At 37.8% G+C, this 11112-nt stretch overlaps 1 long non-coding RNA gene across 1 annotated transcript; it reads left to right on the top strand.

Annotated features, from left to right (window-relative positions):
* The first annotated feature begins 89 nt into the window (after window positions 1-89).
* On the top strand, window positions 90-7837 carry LOC144581942 (uncharacterized). Its single transcript, XR_013533428.1, has 2 exons — window positions 90-150; window positions 7457-7837. It is a non-coding gene; the product is annotated as an uncharacterized LOC144581942 (long non-coding RNA).
* The last annotated feature ends 3275 nt before the right edge of the window (window positions 7838-11112 follow it).

Below are 11112 nucleotides of genomic sequence, written 5' to 3'. Positions count from 1 at the left end.
GATATTTATTTTTGCATGAGTAATACCCAACTCCAATTTTACATGTGATCTAGGTCTTTAAGCCACACCCATTAGATTGTTCTCAGACCGTCAAATCGTAAAGAAAGGGCATGGAAACAGTACTCAAAACATTGATCTTTCCATCATCAGGTAAGATTTTATTATCATTAGGTTAAATATTAAGCCAAAGTAATAAATTTTAATCACTTTATCTTTTCTCAACTTTATTCTTCATCTGTCAAATTTCTTGTTTCTCTTCTCTGAGTCCAACAGGGGTCATTCAGGGTTCTGGTTTCCCTTTCTCTGCTGTAAGCTCTAGCTTTGAATGCAAATGGTGCAGTTAGGAAGAAGGAGGAGCAAAAGAGCAGGTTAAATAAAGATGACAGCTAGGAGCCAGAGGAATGTGTTTGATCCAGGACTCCCCTTCTCTTCACAGAGAATCAGAAACTCAGTCACAGCAAAGGTGCTCACCGTGCCAGGAATTTTTACTCCACCTAAAACCAATCATCAATGATTCAGCCCCTCCCTGTGTCAGGCACTAAGCTGGGTCCAGTGGATGGCAGTGATGAATAAGGCATGACCTCCACCCTACCAGGGGCAGTATGGGCAGCAATGATCACATGGCTTTTGGGACATAGCAGACCCTATTCTTTACTAGCTCTGTGTACTGGCACTTATTATTTCACTTTTTTTTTTTTTCGGAGACAAAGTCTTGCACTGTCACCCATGCTCGAGTGCAGTTGTGCAATCTCGGCTCACTGCAACATCCACAACCCAGGGTCAAGCGATCCTCCTGCCTCAGCCTCCTGAGTAGCTGAGATTACAGGTGAGCACCATTATGGCTGGCTAATTCTTTGTATTTTTAGTAGAGACCGGGTTTCACCATTCGGGCCAGGCTGCTCTAAAACTCCTGACCTCAAGTGACTGCCTACCTTGGCCCCCCAAAGTGCTGGGATTACAGGTATGAGCCACTGTGCCCAGCCATTTTTTTTCCCTTTAGTTTCTTTACTGTAAGATGAAAAGCAATAATAGCACCATTTTAAAGTACTGTTTAGTGAATATAGCACAATTTTAAAGGACTGTATAGTGAATATAGTATCATTTTAAGGGACTGTTTGGTGAAAAAATGAAATAATCCATGTAAAGCACTCATCATGGAGTTTAAACAGTAGGAACAGCCTCCTAAATGTTAGCTACAATTATGATTCATAAAAGGAAGCTCAAAGTCTATGGGGAAAAGACACATAGGGAGCCAAGTCTACATGTCAACCTGGCTGGGAAATGCCCTATCACAGGGGTCAGTTAATGCTTTGGGAGCAGAGACAGAAGTGCTATTTGGAATGAAGGACTTGGGGAGGCATGGTAGAGGAACAGGTATTTGAGGTAGATTTTAAATAATTGTGAGAAAATTAGAAAAATCCTCACTGGATCATTTCTGTTGCCCTTTGATCAATGTAACTAGTATACACATGGCTTTCCAAGAATACGAGTTTGATTTTTCTTTTATCCACACTTGGAGGCATTGTGCAGGCAGCTACTTAATCAGATGTAGTCTTTTGACATGAACAAGTCAACATAAAGGACGTATTTCTCTGGAATTGCTAGGAAACATTTCAGTAAGCTTTAATTGTGTAGGCACTGAGACTCACACCAAGACTGAGAAACATTCACCTAATAGAGAAGAAAGGAATGTCCTATGATTTTAGTTGTGGCTGAAATGTATCAAGGTAAGAATATAGCCTCAGATCTGATGTTCGGCATTCAAGGCTTCATAATCTGGCCTTGACCTTCTAATCCACCTGTTCCTTCCCATTCTCCAATATAGGGCCTATGTGCTTTAGATGCTTGTATCTCTATGGTCCCCCAAAGAAGAATCAATTTCTCACTCAAGCCCTTGCCCATCATGCTCTTTTCTCTTCTTTTCTGTCCCTCTTGCCCATTCAAATCCTACCCAAACTTTGAGAACCAGGACAAGGTCACCCTGGTGGAGGTATATTAACTCCATCTCACTGTTGTTCTTTGTGTCTCTGTGTTCCTCTCAAGCTAGCATCCCTCCTGTGGTTTAGGGTCTGTTCCCTTTTGTTGCCCTTTATATTTAGTGTAGAGATCAGTCTCATAAATTCTACAGGAAATTTCCAGTTAGGAATGTTCTTAAATTTCCTTGATATCATCAACTGTACCTAGCTTCATATATACAGTAGATGTTTAATGAATGATTGTTGAATTCTTGTGCACATTTATGTTAAACAAACACTGTTCTATGAGCAGTCTCATAATAAAGGAGATCTAGTGTCTCCTATTTAGGGGTTTACAGATTAACAGTGGGATTGGCCATGGTCAGGTAGACAAGACAGAGAACCTTCCTGCGAAGCAGGAAGTGGTCAGTGCCAGGGAAGAGTTTGACATGGAATTCAAAAGAGGAAGACCCTACGCTATCTTTTCATTATGGATTCTCTGCTCTTAACTCAATGCCTATCACAGAGTGAGTGCTCAGATACTTGTTGATTAAATTTAAGGAATGATTTCTACTTTGAGAGTGAGGAAGTCTTGAAAGAAAGATATTTTATTAAGATTTATCAAGAAAAATAGGTCATCAGGAGGCAAAATGGAGGAAGAAGCCAGGACTAAATTGCACCTGCCACTTTGCTGAACAGAGCAGCGTGTGGAGACCCACATCATGAACATTTGCTCCAACAACTCCCACATGAGGATACCAGGAAAGCAGAGAGAATCCACAGATACTTTGAAGGAGATGGATTGCAGCTGCAGGCTCTGTGGGACAGCAGAGGAACTGCAAGTCCGCTTGCTTTCTCAGTTGGGAGGCTAGTAGCCTGGGGCAGTCTCTTGGTTCTGCACATTGGTTGCCTGGAAATAAACTCATTGCTGTTGGGGGTTCATGGTGGGAGTCAGACTGGCCCTTCAAACTGTGGGTTGCATGGGAGTTGTGCCTGCCTCCTTCTCCCTACTCCCCTGGTGACCTGTGTGATACAGCAGAGGCAGCCATAATCCCCCTTGGGAACATAACTCCATTGGCCTGGGAACCACACCCATATGGTTCCCAGAAGAATAAGCTGCAGCAAGCCCTGACCAGGGATAGTCCAAGCTCAGACATGCCTAACCCTGCCCCTAGCTTTTTCTACCCACTGTGGTAGCTGAAGCCAAAGGAAATAATCTCTTGGGAGTGCTATGGTCCTGCCCACCACCTGATCCTCCTATACTACCATAGCTGATGCACTTTTGAAAGCTCCAGTTCCTGGCTGGAGGCCAACCAACACAAAACCAGCACACTTAACACAAATGCACCCAAGGACCTTCACAGAATCCACTTCACTCTCTTGTTACTTCCACTGGGGCAGGAGCTGGTATCCATGGCTAAGAGACCTGAAGATGGATCACATCACAGGACTCTTTGAATACACTCCCTAGTACCAGCCCAGAGCCAGGTAGCTTCACTGGATGGCTAGATCCAGAAGAGAAAAAGCAATTACTACAGTTCAGCTCTCAGAAAGCCTTATCCCTTGGGAAAAGGGGAGAGCACCACATCAAGGGAGCCTCCCATGCGACAAAAGACTGAACAGCAGCCCATCAGTCCTAGATCTCCCCTCCAGTGTAATCTACCTAAATGAGAAGAAACCAGAACAATTCTGGTAACATGACAAAACAAAATTCTTCAACACTCCCAAAAGATCCCACTAGATCACCAGCCATGGATCCAAATCAAGATGAAATCTATGGATTGCCATTAAAAGAAATCAGAAGGTTGACTATCAAAGCAATTAAGGAGGCACCAGAGAAGGTGAAGTCCAAGTTATAGTAACAAAATAAAATGCAGGATATGAATGGAAAAATATCTAGTGAAATAGATAGCATAAATGAAAAAGAATCAAAACTTCTGGAAATGAAGGACACACTTAGAGTATTGCAAAATGCACTGGAAAGTCCCAGCAATAGACTCAAAAAAGTAGAAAAAAACCTTCAGAACCAAAACCAAGGCTTTTAAATTAACTCAATTCAACAAGGACAAAGGAAACAGAATTTTTTAAAAAAGGAAAAAGCTTGGAAAAAATTTGTGATTATGTTAAGTGACTAAACCTCAGAATAGTTGAGTTCTTGGGGAAGAAGAGAAATCTAAACGTTACAAAACATATTTGAGGAAATAAGCAAGGAAGACTTCCCTGGCCTTGCTAGAGATCTAGACATCCAAATTTAAGATGATCAAAGCACACCAGAGAAATTCATCACAATAAGATCACTGCCTAGGCATATAGTGATCAGGTTATCTAAAGTCAAGACAAAGGGAAGAATATTAAGAGTTGTGAGGCAAAAGCATCAGGTAACCTATAAAGGAATACCTGTCAGATTCACAGTAGATTTCTCAGCAGAAACCCTGCAAGGTGGAAGGGATTGGGTTCCTCTCTTTAGTCTCCTTAAACATAGCAATTACCAGCCAAGAATTTTGTATCGAGCAAAACCAAGCTTCATAAATGAAGGAGTGATACAGTCTTTTTCAGAAAAATAAATGCTGAGGGAACTCATCATTTCTAAGCCAGCACTATTAAGAACTGCCAAAAGGAACTCTAAATCTTGAAACAAATCCTGGAAACACATCACAACAGAACCTATTTAAAGTAAAAACCTCACAAGATCTATAAAACAACAATACAATGAAAAAAAAAAGCAACAAAGTATACAGGCAACAAATGGCACAATGAATAGAAGAGCACCTCACATCTCAATACTAATGTTGAATGTAAATGACCTAAATGCTCCACTGAAAATACTAGAATGGCAGAATGGATAAAAATTCATCAAACAATTATCTGCTGTCTTTGAGAGACTCACCTGACACAAAAGGATTCACATAAACTTAAGGTAAAGGGATAGAAAAAGATTTTTCTTGCAAATGGAAACCAAAAGCAAACAATAGTAGCTATTCCTATATTAGACAAACAAATTCTAAAGCAACAAAAGTTTAAAAAGACAAAGAGGAATATTATATAATGATAAAAGGACTAGTACAAGAGGAAAATATCAGAATCCTAAGTATATGAGTACCTAACACTCCAGGTCCCAAATTTACAAAGCAATTACCTACTAGTCCTAAGAAATGAGATAGCAACACAATAACAGTTAGAGACTTCAGTACTCCACTGACAGCACTAGATAGGTCATCAAGGCAGAAAGCCAAGAAAGAAACAATGGATGTAAACTATAGCCTATAACAAATTGACTTAACAGATATTTATAGAACATTCTACCCAAGAACTGCATAATATAAATTCTATTCATCAGCACATGGAATCTTCTCCAAGGTAGAAGATTTGATAGATGACAAAACAAGTCTCAATAAGTTTAAGTAAATTGAAATTTCAGCAATTACTCTCTCAGACTACAGTGGAATAAAATTTGAAATAAACTCCAAAAGGAACCCACAAAACCATGCAAATACATGAAAACCAAATTACCTTCTCCTGATTAAGAATTTGGTCAACAGTGAAAACAAGATGGATATCAAAAATTCTTTGACTGAATGATAATCAAAACCTCTGGGACACAGCAAGGTGATACAAGGAGGAAAGTTTATAGCATTCATTAAATGTCCGCATCAAAAAGTTTAAAAGAACACAAATAGACAATCTCAAGTCCAAACCTCAAGGAACTAGAGAAACATGAACAAACCAAACCAAATCCAGCAGAAAAGAAATAACCAAGATCAGAGCAGAACTAAGTAAAATCGAAACAACAATGACAACAAAAACACAAAAGATAATAAAGATTGTTCTTTGAAAAGATCAATAAAATTGATAGACCATTCACAAGATTCACCATGAAAAGAAGAGGAAGGATCCAAATAAGCTCAATTAGAAATGAAACGGGAAAAATTATAACTGATACCATGGAAATACGAAAGATCATTCAAAGCTACTATAAACACCTCTTTGTGCATAAACTAGCAAAACCCTTCTAGACATTGGCTTAGGCAGAGACTTCATGACCAACAACCCAAAAGCAAATGCAACAAAAACAACAGTAAATAGATGAGACTTAATTAAACTAAAAAGCTTCTGCACAGCAAAAGAAATAATTAGCAGATTAAACAGAAAACCCACAGAGTGAGAGAAAAATCTTGGCAATCTATACATCTGAAAAAGGACTAATATCCAAATATACAAAGAACTCAAACAAATTGGCAAGAAAAAAACAAGCAATCCCATTGAAAAGTGAACACATGGCTCCATGAAATACCAAAAGCACTTTGGCATAAACTCCGTAGAATCAGGAGATCTTTCATAATACCATATGGTAACTACTTCGTGCATATGCTTTGCCCCATCTTCTAAAAGTTTAGATGGGCAGGAGGAAAGAGCAGTTGTCACATTACTAAGAGTCAGTGTTCTAGTAGAGGACTATGGTAGGCCTGGAGCAACATCTGCAATGTACAAAGGTAACCCTAACTCTCTAGGGGTCACAGGGCATCACTCTCCTCTGCTTCTTTCTCTCTTGGTGTCTCTGCACACCAGTCCGATTCTATATTACATTTCCAGCAAGTGCCATATTCTAAATTCAGCTTATCCCGAGAGATGATATGCTTGATTCAGTTTGGGTCAGTGATCCTGTGTGGTAGGCAGAATAATGGCCCTCAAAGATGTCCACTCCTAATTCCAGGAATTTAGGAATATGTTGCTTTACATGGCAAAAAACGGATTTTGTAGATGTGATTTAGTTAAAGGTCTTGAGATGGGAAGATCAGCTTTGATTAACGAGGTGGATCTAATCTAATCTTACGGCTTCTTAAAAGTGATGAGTTTTTCCTGGCTGAGATCAAAGAGGGAGACATGTCTACTTGCAGACCTTAGATGGCCATATTTGCAACAGGGGTGTGTTAATCTTTTATTGCTGATGTAACAAACACCACAAGCTCTCTTGGAAGGTTAGTCGAAGGTAAGGATTGGTATCTCTAATATAATTATACAGGTAATGATGAGTAGTGCGGAGATGTGACTCCAAAGCCTCAAGAAGGACAGACCAGCATTCGTGCAAGAGATCCAGCTGTCTTCTTTTCCCCAGAAGCCCATAATTTACCTGAACCTGAGAAAGAATATTGTAACTGGCAGAAATTATCTTCAGTTTAAATCCTTTATTTTGGGTGTTAAATAATTTGGCAAAATAATGAGATTAATATTATTTTAAAGATTGCTAGAAAAAATTGTCACATTTCGTGTAGGTGGGTAAATAACAACCTTAAAGCTTGTTTTGGGATGAGGTGCAAAATGTATAGCAGGAGAAGGAATTTAGTAGCAGTAAAAAGAACTTGAGAATGGAATAGATAAATAAAACTCTGTAGAATATTACAATAAGTAGAATTAATTTTAAGTTAATAGAACAATATTTGAAAATCCCACATTCAAAGCCATCAATTCTTACTCAGTGTTTCATTTTGATTTTGGAACTGAAGCCAAAGTTGTCCAGGGAGCTGAAATGCTTGCTGGTCTTGCTGTGGCCGTGGAGGCTGGACTCCTGCCAAGAAGAGCATCTGTGAGAGAGAAAAATGTCTGTTTACATTCCTCCTGTGAAGGGAGTTGGGAAATAATCTAAGAAGCCTAATCCAAAAGCAAAGATGTTCCATCTAGTCTTCTCTGTGAGAGTCAAATAACAAACCATCTGAATGTTCCAAGTGTTTATCTTGATGTATTTTAAATTATTCTGATAATGTTCTTGGCAGAGGCTTAAAAGTGTAATTACTGAGACGATGTAGAAATATCAAGAGTTTATTAAAACAATACAGAGTAATACAAATGGTGTGGTTGTCACAATATAAAAATATTTATAAACTAAAGAGTTCTTTAATGGTGGAATTTTTCTTTTTTACTTTTTGACGTTAAAATATAAATTATTGTAAAAAATACAAATGATTACTATCTATAACATTTATGGAGGGCTGACTTTACTCACTTTTGTGCATACATTGCCTCATTTAGTGCAATATTTAGCATTAACTTATGAGGTAGGTACCATTGCCATGCACATTTTACAGATGAAGTCATTGAGGTTTAGAGAGATTGCATAAAAATGTCCCAGTGGAACACGGCTTGTGGTGGAACCAGGATTCCAGGAAGCCTAACTCTAGAGCTTGATAACCTAAAGAATAATAATAGCTAATATCCTAGTCACTCTCAGCACGTGCCAGTTGTTGTTCCAAATGCTTAACATTTATCTATTGACATAAACCTCAGAATAACTCTATGAGGTAGGTTCTAATATTATTTTCACTTTATAGACACTTATTTTGTAAGTCTATGTCAGCCTTAAAGCCACTTTTGAGTTTTCTAGCATATTTTCCCAGAGCATGTCAAGTTTATTTTCATTTAAATTGCTTGAGAAACAGCATGATTGTTCATATAGTCACTGGAAATGTTATTCCCAGCTGATATCTCTCTGGAGTGTTTGACTTACTCCCAAGTGTGGAGCAGGTGCTTTGCATGACCACACCTGCCATCCTGGAGCCTCCCCATCCTTGTCCTAGGGAATCCCTTCCCTCTCCTCAGGGAGAGAGCATCAGCTTCTCAGATACCACATCTTTCTTTGAATTAATTATCAGTTTGGGGGAACTTCATTTCTCCAGTTATCTTCTGGAGAAAAAGTACATGAAGGGGTAAATTTATTTAGATATTTTGTTTCTATTGGATTTCTACTCTGTTGTGATGGTTTTCAATTCTCAAGAGATTTTTTTTTATAGCATGATATTCTTCTTTCATGCATATATCTTTTATCTTTGCAAATATTGAAAAGCTTTTAAAAAGATTTTGTGGAGTTGGGGAGGGATAGCATGGGAGAAATGCCAGATGTGGGTGAAGGGGAAGAAAGCAGCAAAGCACACTGCCACGTGTGTACCTATGCAACTATCTTGCATGTTCTGCACATGTACCCCAAAACCTAAAATGCAATAAAAAAAATTTTGTGATTTTTTTCTTCATGGACTATTTCTTCTGGCTTCTTTTTATCTTGTTTTGTTTCTCTCTTTCCCATTACAAAGCTGGAATCACCCCACACATCTGATGATCTTGGTTGTCTTCTGTTGTAGGATGGGGACTAACAAGCTATTGGGAAGCTCTGAATACATGGGTGGCATCTGTGTCATGTGAGATTCGCTATAGAACTATCTGGTGGGCTTAATTGCTGGGGAATATAATGTCAGTAAGGGTAGGTCTTTTCTATTTGACTCGTCAGATTTTTCAAAGGATGATACTGGAAGTTTCCATGTAGAAGACCCATGTCCAGCTGCCAACACTCTGGGGCCCAAGAGGGTAATTGAAAATCTAATTATAAGCCACTTGGGAGAAAAAAGGCAAAATCCGGGACTCCTCAGGTAACTCCAAAAGCTTGTTCACATTAATCTTGCAAGACTACAGCCAAAAATCTATTGGACCTGTAGTAATCTCATTCTTAATAGCTCTGAAAGTTTTCTATTAAGGCCTGTGAGCATTTTCTTATGTCCAGACTTTATGTCTGCCATTTTATGTTCCCGAGTGATCCAGTAAGAAAAACATTTCTGTAACTCCCTGAGTAATATCATTCCAAGGCTCTAGATGTGACCAAGATAGTTCATATTATTTTGACCTATATTTGGTCAGAAGTTTTTTTTTTAAAATAAAATCTCAATTATAGTACCTTTAAATTATTTCACAATTATAGATACATATTAGCAGCTAGAATCTTTCATTATAGCTTCTTTATAAGGGTAATAAAATAATAAATCTTATCATAGCTGACAATCTCTACATCAGGTTTCTACAAATTATTTAAAAATGTGATTGACATTCTTGAAGAAGTTATTAAGGAAATTTGATTGTCCTGCCTCTATTCAAGATTCTCATGAATATTATGTAAAGAAATTACATAATATTAGTTCAAAACAGTTATGGTTCAAAAGTTAATGCTAGCTCTTCAGTTCTTTTCAGATCCAGGTTTCTGAGGGGAACAGCCTGTTTTATACATTTTTATATCTTTCTCCATGCTCATATAAACCTATATACTAATAAATATTAATTTTTGTTTTGTTTTATCTTTCACAAAAATTGGATCATATAATACATATTAATCTGTACCTTGCTTTTTATACTTTCTGATGCATAATATTAATTTCTCCAAATTTTTAGATATAATATTTATTTTGAAATGAGGACTTGCTTTGTTGCCCAAGCTGGAGTGCAGTGGCACTATCATGGCTCACTGCAACCTGTGCCTCCTGGGCTTCAATGATCCTCCCACCTCAGTCTCCCAAGTAGCTGGGACTACAGTCACATGCCACTATGCCTGGCTAATTTTTGTGGTTTTTTTGTAGAGACAAGTTTTTGCCATGCTGCCCAGGCTGGTCTTGAACTCTTGAGCTCAAGGGATCCACCTGTCTCGGCCTCCCATAGTGCTGGGGTTATAGGAATGAGCCACTATGCCCAGCCCTTTATTTTATAAGATCAATTTACCATTCATAATAGGGAGTTACCATTCCTTATTCTGTCAATCAATCAGAGAGTTTGAAAATTTTTGTTTTTTCTACAAGTAAGGCTGCAGCTAATAGCCTTGTTTCTACATCCCTACACACAGATACTCATAATTACAGAGTCAATTCCCAAGGGTGATATTGCTTGGGATATTCATGATTTAAATTTTAATAAATATCAAAAATTGCCTGTCAGAAATGTATGACATGCACATTTCTACCAACAGTGTAAACTAATAAGCAGGAATATCTTATTTTGCTTTTTTAAAAATTTTTTGACAACTACGGTGGCTCAGTGCCATTTATGCTTTTTGGCCATTTTAATTTCCCCTCCTGTGAGTTTCCATCATTGTTCATTTTCCTCTTCAGTTATCTATATTTAAATAAAAAAGAACCAGGATTTTAGAAACATAATTTTTTGTGGTGAATCATATTTGTGAAAATATTTTTTCTTTGTCTATATTTTTAGTTTATTTGTTTATACCAAAATTTGAAAATTTTCTCCATGCTCAGTATTTTATTTTAAATATGTTCATGAAATTATTGAAGCCAATCCCCACTTTATTTGTTTTTAAATATCATGAGAAGTCAGAGTCAAAGCAATATATCCTGAA

Source organism: Callithrix jacchus, chromosome 3 (genome assembly GCF_049354715.1).
Source record: "Callithrix jacchus isolate 240 chromosome 3, calJac240_pri, whole genome shotgun sequence".
In the NCBI taxonomy this organism is placed as follows: Eukaryota; Metazoa; Chordata; class Mammalia; order Primates; family Cebidae; genus Callithrix; species Callithrix jacchus.
Note: the sequence above shows the minus strand (reverse complement) of the source record. Positions and strands in the feature narration are given on the sequence as shown.